Source organism: Suncus etruscus, chromosome 8 (assembly GCF_024139225.1).
Source record: "Suncus etruscus isolate mSunEtr1 chromosome 8, mSunEtr1.pri.cur, whole genome shotgun sequence".
NCBI lineage: Eukaryota > Metazoa > Chordata > Mammalia > Eulipotyphla > Soricidae > Suncus > Suncus etruscus.
The window spans coordinates 9,414,742-9,426,113 of NC_064855.1; the positions used below are offsets into that span (position 1 = coordinate 9,414,742).

Here is an 11,372-nt window from a genome sequence, read left to right on the forward strand (position 1 = left end):
CCGAGTGACTGGGACCATCAGTGTGACTTGAACCCATGAGGTCCCAGATAGGACTTGAACCTACATATCACATCCCAGTGGTGATGTTAGTGCAACTCTGAGCGAGACTCAAACCTATGAAACACTTAGTGGGACTCAAACCCACATTTGTGTTGACTTGACACAGAGAGACATAGCGTGACTTTGATCTCCAGTGCGACTCAAGCCCATGTATCACCCCCCAGGAGCAATGCTAGCACACCTGTGAGTGGGACTCCCACCCATATCAGTGTTGTTCCTGGTGGTGATGATGGTCAAAATCGTCTTTGCTGGTCAGAGAAGTGAGGTGTCCCTGAACAACCTCTGACCCTGACGAGCAATACTGTGTCTAGTTTATCCCTTTTGTCCCCCACTAGATCTCCATTCCCTTTAGAACTTCACCTACCTTGAAGGGGTATGTCTGCTATGTTTGTGACTGAGTCATCTTCATTCAATCCCAGACAAGCCCCCAATATTAGGTGTCAAATAACAAGAACACACAACTGGAATAAAGCAAAATTAAAAATGCAATTTATCTACCAATAACTTCAAACTGGCTTGCTAGGGTCATCGCTTACAGGAGACAAACTTCATCCAAGGTCACAAGTCAGTTTATATAGGGAGGGGATGAAGATATTCTAGCCTCTGATGATCTTTAAAATGACTGGCTGTTGTCTAGGGTACCTTCCTACTACTCCCCTATGAACTTTCCACATAGGCTACTTGGTATAACCAGATATCTTGGAGCAGTATTAATGGAAACATACTTGAGAAAGAGACACCTGATGATTAGTGATGTGGAGCATTTTTTCATGTGTCTTTAGCCATTTGTATTTCTTTTTTGTTAAAGTGTCTGTTGATTTGTTCTCCCTTTTTTTTGATGGGATTAGATGATTTTTTCTTGTAAAGTTCTGTCAGTGCCTTGTATATTTTGGATATTAACCCCTTATCTGATGGGTATTGAATGAATAGTTTCTCCCACTCAGAAAAAAATGCTCCACATCACTAATCATCACGGAGATGCAAATCAAAGCAACTATGAGGTACCATCTCATGCCACAGAGATTGGCACACATCAGGAAAAATGAGAACAAGCAGTGCTGGTGGGGATGTGGAGAGAAAGGAACTCTTATTCACTGCTGGTGGGAATGCTGTCTGGTCCAACCTTTGTGGAAAGCAATATGGAGATTTCTCCAAAAGCTGGAAGTTGAGCTCCCATATGATTCAGCTATACCACTCCTAGGGATATATCCTAAGATCACAAAACTACAATACAAAAATCTCTTTTTCACACCTATATTCATGGCAGTGTTATTTACAATAGCTAGACTCTGGAAACAGCCTAGATGCCCCTCAATAGATGAATGGTTAAAGAAACTATGGTATATATACACAATGGAATATTATGCAGCCATCAGAAGAGATGAAGTCATGAAATTTTCCTATACATGATGTATATGGACTCTATTATGCTGAGTAAAATAAGTCAGAGGGAGAGAGATAAACACGAAATGGTCTCCCTCATCTATGGGTTTTGAGAAAAATGAAAAACATTTGTGTAAGGATTCTCAGAGACAAAATAGAGGAGGACTGGAGGGTCCAGCTCCTGACATGAAGCTCACCACAGGGATCCTTTAGTGCAGTCACAGAAATAATTACACTGAGAACTATCATGACAAAATGTGACTGAATGAGGGAAGTAGAAAGCCTGTCTAGAGTACAGGCTGGTGTGGGGTGGGGAGGAAGGACATGGGATATTGGTCATGGGAATGTTGCACTGGTGAAGGATATTATATACATATACATATATATATTTTTTAAAAATAAAAAATATATTTTAAAAAATTAAAAAAAGAAAAGAAAAGATAAGGCCTCCCAATTCTTACCACAGGCTGTATTCTTTACACTGACTGTATAGAAAGAGGAGGTACAGTAAATGCACTCCATATACACCTCAACACAGGCCCTTTGCCTGGTCTGTATTGTGAATTGGGGGACAAAAAAAAAGAGAAAGAGACACCTAAAATGTCTATAATATGTGGTCCTTTACAAAGAGGCATCACTCCTTGTTCAGAACCTTGAGCTCCACAGATCAAAACAATGATTTGAGGAACCAGAAAGATAGCGCAGTGGGTAAGGAGTTTGTCTTGCACACTACTAACCTCTGTTCAATCCCCTGCATCCAAGATGGTCTCCTGAGCACAGCCAGGAGTAAGCGCTGAGAATAGCTGGGTGTGGCATAAATACAAAACAAAGCAAAATAAACAAAAGACCACGAAAACTATAATTTGCATCTTAATCCATTTTGTACTCATTATCCTGTGCTTTGTATTGGCTGTTGTTTTTCAGCCTTCATCATGGTCCTCTTTAACTTGATCAACACAGGCTCATCACATAGAAATTGTCAAAAAATATTTTTTGGTTTTTGGGCCACACCCGGTGACACTCAGTAATCGCTCCTGGCTTGGGGAACCATATGGGATGCTGGGGATTATATTCAGGTCTATCCTGGGTCAGCTGCATGTAAAGCAAATGCCCTACTGGTGTGCTATCACACCAGCCCCATAATTGCCAAAATTTTCACTTGTAAATCAACTACTTCCATCTTGGAGATGTTGGAGAAAAAGTCATGACACTCATTTTCTCAGCTTAATATTAATTTGTTGTTTTAAAACTAGATATGGCACAGTGACACTTTCTCTCAAACTTCCCACCTCAACAGCTTTTGATAGGCAAGACCCACAGCACTAAAGTTTTGCCAGCTTTTCTTCCAAACTTTCACTCCAGTTCTTCACATTATTTAATTATTGATATTCTCCCTCCTTTCATACCTATCAACTTTCCTCACAAGTTCTCAGCATGTTTCTGGCTAGAGCTGTTCTGAGAGAGCTTAGAGGCTGCAGGAAGGGCTGTGAACAACAGTTCTGTATTCCTACTGTTGTACCCTAGTCTTTGCTCTCTCTAGATAAAATCCGGTCCATCTACCCCTCCTCACTGATCTCTTTCATCCTTGCTGCTCCTTTCATGATAGCTAAGGCAAATTCTAGGAGCAGTTCAATGGCAGTTGGAATCTCACAGATTGTACCAGAAGTACCCTACTTGAACACAAATTTGATGCAGCACTTGAGATTTCTGTTCTGGGTTTTCCAAGTTTGCTTGTGGATATAGAACCAATTATAAAGTTGGGGCCAGAGAGATCGGACAGGACATTAGCTACTTATCTGGTATGTGGGTGACTCAGGTTTGATCCCTGGCATCCCATATGGTCCCCTGAGCCCCACCAGGAATAATCCCTGAGCTCAGAGTCAGGTTTAAGTCCTGAGCATTGCTGGGTTTGGCTACAAAATAAATAAACATTACTTCACAATAGTAATGTTGTAAGAGCTTGAAATAAATTATGCTCAACATTTCAATATTTCAATATTTCCCCCTGAACAGACAGAACATTGTGACAATATAGAAATGCAGGAGAGCATACATTCTTGTGTTTTGTTTGATTTAGGGGCCACACTTAGTGGTACTCAGGAATTACTCCTGGTGGGCCTAGAGAACCATCTGGGATGCCAGAGATTTAACCCAGTTTTGCACTGTTCAAGACAAATGCCCTGCCTGCTGTACTATCACCATGACCCAGCCCAGTTTATTTTTATGTGACTTCAGGGGTTTTACTCTCCTTACTTCCTACAATTCTATAGTAAACTGCTTTGAACTTTATATAGTAGATTTGTGCTAATATAAGCATATAGTGCTTAATACAACATTTGTAAATATAGTATGCTTAGAATTCTTCTATCATGACTTCAAATAATATTTTTATAATTTGGTGGGGAACATAGATCCCATTTGAGGAGGTTTTCTGGACAGAGCTTGCTCTGCGGGCCTATTAAGCCCTTACTTGGCCAAGCAGTATTGATGTCTTCAGGAAAACTTGGAGTCTCCTGTTTGTGATATTAAAGGCCTGACAATTCCAGTGCGCCACATCATACTCTGGTGGTTATGCAACTGTCTCTGATCTCAAATAACTCAGGATTGATCAGAGCTGTGACTTCCCAATCTGGGACAACACCACAATGTCAAGTATTGGACTTGAGTAAAATATAATCTCTAGGAAATTCTCATGCATTTAATTTCTCAGTCCTTTAATGTTACAAGGCAGGATTGGAGACTCTCTGCCCCATACCTGAGAAATACCTGAGAAATACACATACAGGCATCTCTCCATAAAAAGGCAATAATTATGCCTAACTTAAGACATGATCTGAAACAAAGGTACATTGTAACCCCACCCCGGATTTACGTGTAACTCTACTTGCAAGACCCTCCCATTCCTGTGAGGGGTCTTGGGGATATGATAAAAGGTTTGGCTTCAAGGGCAAAAGTGATTTTTGCCGGATTTGGAATTTGAATGGATGGAGGTAGTGGAAAAGGCAGGAGAAATGGCTGAGAGAGGCTAGACACAGGGCAAGCTAAGGATAGCATGCATAAATGGTTATGATATAGACCACACATGTTGGCCAGGGCAAATAAAGCTGATATTTTCTGAAGCCTGCCTGTGAGTGAATTGTTTACCCGCCACTCACCTATACCTGCTGACCTGCCGGTTAATTGAGATTGGAGCCACGTGGCCTAGGATGAAGGAGAAAGGCCTCCATTTCCATCCTGCTCCATCCAAGACCATCCTAAGGGCTTAATGCAACAGTACATTAGGCAAAGTCAAATGTATTTTTGCCAGAGATGGTCCTTGAGACCAAGAACAACTGACCAAATATATCTTAGGATCTAACAACAAAGCAGCTCAAAAGAGGACAAATCGTCAAATTACTTTAGCTAAATAATTATCTGTATAATCATACCAGTCTTTTGAAAAGCAGGTTTTACTTATAAATAGAAAATTTCAACTTACCTGTCGAAAGAAAGGTCTGGATATTACATATGGGGATGTCACAGATATACATTCATATCTAAGAAAAACAGGGTTCCCTGTTCTCCCCACCCAGTCACTCATTGACAGACAGCAAGAATTTTACAGCTCATTGTGAGTTCATCAGTCCAGGTATAAATTATTAATCATGTTCTAAAATATTTGAGAGAGGGTCTACTCAAACACTCCAGATTCTTCTCAGAAAGGACACATGTGTACTCCTGTTGTTTAGGATCAACTTTGTTTCTGCAAAAAAAACAACCATGAGAAATTTAGCTTGGTTGTTCCCACGTCCACTTCTTTGCTTCACTTCCTGCTTTTTGAAACATCACTGGACTAAATCACTTCTCCCTGTGACTTCAGACAATGCAACTGTACTATCATTCAGTCTTCCTATATATAGCTTTGCCATGAGTCAACCTCTGAATTATAGACCAACTTTGTTTTATTTTAAACATGCCTCACATCATGCAGGAACCTTGTCATGTTCTGACCCACTCTTAGAGCTGTGTATATCCCAGACTGGTGCTTCGCAATAAGCCACACACTGTCCTAGACAGGCTTTTCCAAGTTGTGCTGCTGATGACCTTCTCTAATCACTGAGTGTTGAGAGCTGACTGGGACATTCACATGTTCTCTGAATGATCAAGAAAGACCCTGTGATCACCATTCACAACGCAACAGGGGGCACTTAAGAAACAGTCTAAAGTGACTATAGGATTGGTTAGTGGTGGGTTCTTAAATAATCTAAAGTAATCTAAAGGGAAATAAAATCACACTAAATCATTTTTAATTTAATGATGTTGAAATCCTATCTGCTGAAAGAGATCTCTTATTTTCTGTATTGATATTTCACAGTTATATATCCAGAAGGTCATCTATTAAAGGAAAATGCAGAAGTAGGGACTACCCTTTAATAACTTTTAAAAAATTAAAATAGGGGGCTGGAGCAGTAGTGCTGTGGGTAGGGCACTTGCCTTGCATGTGGCCAGCCCAGCTTATATTCTTCTTTTTTTATGGAATACTTCACGAATGTGCATGTCATTCTTGCGCAGGGGCCATGCTAACCTCTGTATCATTCCAATTTTAGTGTATGTGCTGCCAAAGCGAGCACCCAACTTATATTCTTGGCATTCCATATGGTCCTCTAAGAAACATCAGAAGTGACCTCTGACTACAGAACCAAAGGCTAGGCCTGAACACCATATCAGGCATGGCACTAAAAAAAATAAACAAACACAAAATTGTGGCAACTAAAAGATTAGGGATAATGTATTTAGATACATTCCATAACAACTCCCTGTAGTGGATTGGAAATGTATCCAGCTGGTCATGAGTGTAAAAAAAAAAAAAAAAAAAAAGATATGTTCAAGTATATTATTTGTTCTCAATTTTTTTCTTTGTTTAATTTAAAAAATAGAGCATATTTGGTAAGTGGTAGGCATCTGCCTTGCATTAGCTAACCTAGGACAGACAGCTGTTCCACTCCCCCAGTGTTCCATATGGTCCCCCAAATCAGGATGGATTTCTGAGTGCATAGCCAGGAGTTCACCGGGTGTGCTCCTCCCGCAAAAAAAATAGAGCACATTTGAAGGTGCTGTAATTAGAGTGCTTAGACGAGTGCAGTATCTTTTGTTTGTCCTGTGTGCTAGTTAGAATAAAGCCAAGGTTAGCCAAAGACTCTTCCCCAATGCAAAGTTCTCACTGTTGGAGCCTATGGTGCAAGCAGCCACTTGGCCTCTGCCCAGAGAGGTAAATGTGGACATGAAGTCATGCAGTGGGGAATGTGCAAAGGCTCTGCCCTTAGGGGAGAACTTCAATCTTTAGGAAGGAAATGCTAATTTGCCCTGCAGAATCGAAGCATTCATTTTTTTATCGAAAGATGGATTTCTTCATGGTTTCTTGGTGAAATCTTTATGATCTATGATACCACGGTGCAGTAAATAACCCATCTCAATGCAGAGATACAATCAAGCATTTCTCTCTCAGCTCAGTGGCAATTATGGCTCTGTCCACCATCTAGTGGGCATTCCTGTGACAAAGATGGGAGAGATCCAGGGCAGGACTGCCAGCAGCTGTGCAAATAGAAAGAAAAGATGGAAAAAAGGGAGAGAGCAGGGAAGGAGGGAGGGAGGGAGGGAGGGAGGGAGGGAGGAAGGAAGGAAGGAAGGAAGGAAGGAAGGAAGGAAGGAAGGAAGGAAGGAAGGAAGGAAGGAAGGAAGGAAGGAAGGAAGGAAGGAAGGAAGGAAGGAGGGAGGGAGGGAGGGAGGGAGGGAGGGAGGGAGGGAGGGAGGGAGGGAGGGAAGGAGGGAGGGAGGGAGAAAGAGAGGGAGGAAGGGAGAAAGGGAGGGGGAAGGAAGGGAGGAAGAAAGAAGGGATGGAGGGAGGGCAAAAGAAAAGGAGGGAGGAAGGAAGGGAAAAAGAAAGGTCGGGAGGAAAGAAGGGAGAGAGGAAAGAAAGGAGGAAGGAAGGGAGGAAGGAAGGGAGTTAGGAAGGAAGGGAGGAAGGAAGGGAGTTAGAGAGGAAGGAAGGAAGGAAGGAAGGAAGGAAGGAAGGAAGGAAGGAAGGAAGGAAGGAAGGAAGGAAGGAAGGAAGGAAGGAAGGAAGGAAGGAAGGAAGGAGGAAGGGAGGGAGGGAGGGAGGGAGGGAGGGAGGGAGGGAGGGAGGGAGGGAGGAAAAGAATATGAAGCAGATAAATAGGCTACATGTTTGACTACTTCTGCTTTATAGGACAAAGATGACAAACGAAGAATTAAAAGCAAACTGAGGACTGAACTCCGCTGGATCTCAGATGCCAGCACCCTTCTGCCTCTCTACTCTGCTGTCCTGCATTTTCGGCCTGATTTCATCCTGGGTGCGGCTCATCTGCCAGCCTGCCTTCCCGTGAGCCTTCCGTGGAGGTGAGTCGACACGCCCAGAAAGGGAGGAGCCAGAGGAGCACGGTTGCTCCGCTCCCCTTAGCGACGGTGCACATCATTTAGCCGATGAATACAACCACAACACGTAGAAAAACCCACAATACTAGTGTGACAATGGGGAAACAACACGGGCCAGCGCCAGACATAGAGAATGAAGATGGCAACTCTGATGACTTGAGCCTGACCAACCACCTAGTCAGTCTCTCAGATAAGGAGTTTAGAGTTGCAATATGGAACATGTTCAAAGAACTCAAACAAAGTATAGAAGAGAACACTAATAAGAATCAGGAGAATATGAAGATAGAAATGAGAAAACTCCAAACAGAAATTTCAGATCAAATAACAGGTCTGAAAAACTCAGTAGATGAATTGAAGAAAAACATGGTTGAGATTTCCCACAGGTTAACAGCAGCTGAGGATAGAATCAGTACACTGGAAGATGAGATGCATAACAATTACATACAGCAGAAGAAATTGGAAAAAAGCCTCAAAGCAAATGATCAAACAATGGAAAAATTACTCAAAGAATGAGAACAGATGAAAATAGAAGTCTATGATAAGCTCAACAGAAACAACTTAAGAATCATTGGAGTCCCAGAGACTCAGGAAGAAAATCTCCAGGAAGAAACAACAGTCAAGAACATCATTAAAGAGAAACTACCAGAGCTAATGAATACATGCGATCAAATCCTGCATGCCCGAAGAGTGCCAACTAAAAGAGACCCCAGAAAAAACACCCCAAGACACATCCTAGTCACAATGACGAATCCCATAGATAAAGACAGAATTCTGAAAGCAGCAAGATCGAAAAGGGGCTAATCTCCAAAATATACAAGGCACTGACAGAACTTTACAAGAAAAAAACATCTAATCCCATCAAAAAATGGGGAGAAGAAATGAACAGACAGTTTGACAAAGAAGAAATACAAATGGCCAAAAGACACATGAAGAAATGCTCCACATCACTAATCATCAGGGAGATGCAAATCAAAACAACAATGAGGTACCACCTCACACCACAGAGATTGGCACACATCACAAAGAATGAGAATAAACAGTGTTGGCGGGGATGTGGGGAGAAAGGAACTCTTATCCACTGCTGGTGGGAATGCCGTCTAGTTCAACCTTTATGGAAAGCGATATGGAGATTCCTCCAAAAACTGGAAATTGAGCTCCCATACGATCCAGCTATACCACTCCTAGGAATATACCCTAGGAACACAAAAATACAATATAAAAACCCCTTCCTTACACCTATATTCATTGCAGCACTATTTACCATAGCAAGACTCTGGAAACAACCAAGATGCCCTTCAACAGACGAATGGCTAAAGAAACAGTGGTACATATACACAATGGAATATTATGCAGCTGTCAGGAGAGATGAAGTCATGAAATTTTCCTATACATGGATGTACACGGAATCTATTATGCTGAGTGAAATAAGTCAGAGAGAGAGAGAAAAACGCAGAATGGTCTCACTCATCTATGGGTTTTAAGAAAAATGAAAGACATTCTTGCAATAATAAATTTCAGACACAAAAGAGAAAAGAGCTGGAAGTTCCAGCTCACCTCAGGAAGCTCACCACAAAGAGTGATGAGTTTAGTTAGATAAATAACTACATTTTGAACTGTCCTAATAATGAGAATGTATGAGGGAAATTGAGAACCTGTTTAGAGTACAGGCGGGGGTTGGGTGGGGAGGAGGGAGACTTGGGACATTGGTGATGGGAATGTTGCACTGGTGATGGGTGGTGTTCTTTATATGACTGAAACCCAAACACAATCATGTATGTAATCTAGGTGTTTAAATAAAAAAAAAAAGCAAACTGAGGCAGCCACATAGACTGGCAAGAAAATAAGACAGGGTGGGTGTAGCAGAGCAGGACAGGAGGTTCTTGGAAATGAAGGGTCTCTGCCAACTGGACATTTGACTGGAGACTTGAATTCATCACTGTGGAAGGATCTAGAAAAACACTACTAAGGTAAGAGAGAAGAGGGGCACAGCTGAAGGACCGAGGAGGCCCCCTGAGGGTTCCCAGTGCCTGAGACCAGCCCAGGTGCACGTGCTCTGTCTGCAGCTCTGCCTTGGCCAGGGGATAGCCTGGCATGAGGCCTCTCATCATAGGATCCCATGTCATTGTTGGGATCTGCAAGTCTTTGGAATGTTGGTGTGTCCAATGAGCTTGGCACATCTTCCTGCTATCTATGACATCACTTACCTGTTACTCCCTGAGATTTTTACCTATTTGTTACTTCCTGGAGTTCTCACTTACCTATTACTTACTGGATTCTCACCTGTTACATCCTGGAGTTCTCACTTACCTACTACTTCCTGGAGTTCTTACTTAACCTTCCTGAAACTCTCACTGTAGCACCTGCCAGTAATCAGTGTAACTGGGTAAGATAGGATGGCACACAGTTTTTTAGGAATAAGTGTTGTATCAGGATCAAAACTAAACCTCACACTGTTTCCTGAGAGTTTCCTTCTAATCTTACTGTATCTCTGGCATCTCTGAACAGAGATGTTCAGCATCTCTGTCTCTTTTTAGAGATACAGAGATTGCTGTTCTAGTCAAAGATGAACACTTAATTTCCTACACAATAAAATAAGATTTATGAAGAATGCTGCTATTGTAAAACTATTGATTATTTAATTGCAAAGGTTTGCATTTAGTGCCAGGAATCATGTAGCGACTTTCCAAAAGCATGGCATATATTTCATACCAGAACTACTTCTGAAGCATTTTAAGTGCATTCTGATTAATGAAATTGCTTGTTCTCAGCATGGCCTTATTTATTTTAGGGAAAAGGCATTTAAAATCAGATTGCACATGGATTGTCCATAAAAATGTTATACCACTTAACAAATTTATGCAAGAGAGAGCTAATAACAATCTTTTGAGACATATACAAGCCCTCTTTTGTACTAATTCACATGCCCATGTACACACCCAGATGCAGTGTTACAATAACTGGTCTAAATAAATGAACGGTGTTTTATAATGGAAATAACTGATATAATCCCCTTCATATTTCTCATTACCAAAGGCCTCTGTTATTATGTTGCCCTCTGACAATAATTGCTAGATTTTCATTTTGTGTTTTATCCCTGTAAGTATAACAAGTATTATTAAGTATAACTATTATGTATTTTAGACATGGTTCTCTCTGGAAAGAACCTCATTAAAATAGTGGATCTATTTTGTGAGAAATGTGGGTAGTTATCAGTCTTGAGTTCTTCAAATATTTTTTTATCTCTTTTTACATTATTTTTAGATGCTGCCAATAACCCCAGAGATCCCTGTACATCTGCCATCATTTTTCCTGGTTACCTTCATTGATTCATGGTGGGAAATTGGGGTAACTTTTCCCAGTGTTTCTGGTTTTATCCACTGTTGCTCAGACTTGCTTTTAGTCCCTTTCGTCCTGTTATCTCTCTCTCCTCTCTCTCTCTCTCTCTCTCTCTCTCTCTCTCTCTCTCTCTCTCTCTCTCTCTCTCTCTCCCCCTCTCC

At 41.4% G+C, this 11,372-nt stretch overlaps 2 non-coding genes across 2 annotated transcripts; one reads left to right on the forward strand and one right to left on the reverse strand.

Moving 5' to 3' along the window:
• Positions 1-1,887: 1,887 nt before the first annotated feature.
• Positions 1,888-2,020, forward strand: LOC126016541 (small nucleolar RNA SNORA51). The gene has a single exon (XR_007498335.1). It is a non-coding gene; the product is annotated as a small nucleolar RNA SNORA51 (small nucleolar RNA).
• Positions 2,021-5,949: 3,929 nt separating this feature from the next.
• Positions 5,950-6,053, reverse strand: LOC126017133 (U6 spliceosomal RNA). Its single transcript, XR_007498802.1, has one exon. It is a non-coding gene; the product is annotated as a U6 spliceosomal RNA (small nuclear RNA).
• Between the last annotated feature and the right edge of the window lie 5,319 nt (positions 6,054-11,372).